This window comes from Triticum aestivum, chromosome 5D (genome assembly GCF_018294505.1).
Source record: "Triticum aestivum cultivar Chinese Spring chromosome 5D, IWGSC CS RefSeq v2.1, whole genome shotgun sequence".
Taxonomy (NCBI): Eukaryota; Viridiplantae; Streptophyta; class Magnoliopsida; order Poales; family Poaceae; genus Triticum; species Triticum aestivum.
The window spans coordinates 389,771,471-389,772,540 of NC_057808.1; positions in this window are offsets into that span (position 1 = coordinate 389,771,471).

Genomic DNA, 1,070 nt, shown 5'->3' on the forward strand with positions numbered 1-1,070 from the left:
ATTTGTTTTTCTTTTGTTTCTCATTTTCCTTTCTTTTCTTCAATTCTTTGTTTTTTCTTAGTTTCCAACTTTTTTGTTTCTCCTATGTTTCTTGATCGGGTTTCACTATTTTTTTTCATTCTTTTTGTGTTCATTTTTTCAATTTTTTCTTTTCATTTTCTTTTTCTTTGGTCTTTCTTTGTTTCTTTTGATTTTCATTCTACATTTTTTGTATATGTCAACAACATTTTTCAAATACATGTTTAATATTTTTTGAATACGAGTTTACCATTTTTTAATACATGTTCAACATTTTTTCTGTACATATTAAAAAAAATCAATGCTTGATTAACATTATTTGTATACAATGTTAATATTTTTGAAATTCATGGTCAAGAACTTTTCTATACACACTTTTAAACTTTTCAAATACAAGATTAAAATTTTCTAATACATGGTTGACATGTTTTATATGCACAATTCACATTTTCAAATTCTTTATCAACATTTTTTAAATGTGATATTAACATTTTTTAACACATGGTCAACATTTTTCTAAACACATTTAGTTTTTTCAAATGTTTGATTAACTTTTTTGGAATACTTGTTTAATATTTTTTTCAAATGCTTGATAACATTTTTATATACCTGATCAAAATTTTCCATCATTTTTATACATAGTCAACATTTTATCTATACACATTTAGTATTTTTCAAATACTTGTTTAACATTTTGTCAAATGCTGGATTAACATTTTTTCAAATGCTTGATTAACATTGTTTCAAATGCTTGATTAACATTTTTATATACGTGGTCAATTGTTTAATCAATTTTTAATACTTGGTCAACTTTTTCTCGATACACATTTAACATTTTCCAAGTGCTTGATTAACATTTTTAAAACACTTGATCAACTTTTTTTCAAATGCTTGATTAACATTTTTTAAATACATGATCAAATTGTTTCATACAGATTTACTTTTTCTGTTTACATTTTTCGTATACATGATAAACATTTCCTCTATACACATTTAACATTTTTCAAATGCTTGGTCAACATGTTTTCAAATGTTTGTGTAGAGTATTTTTT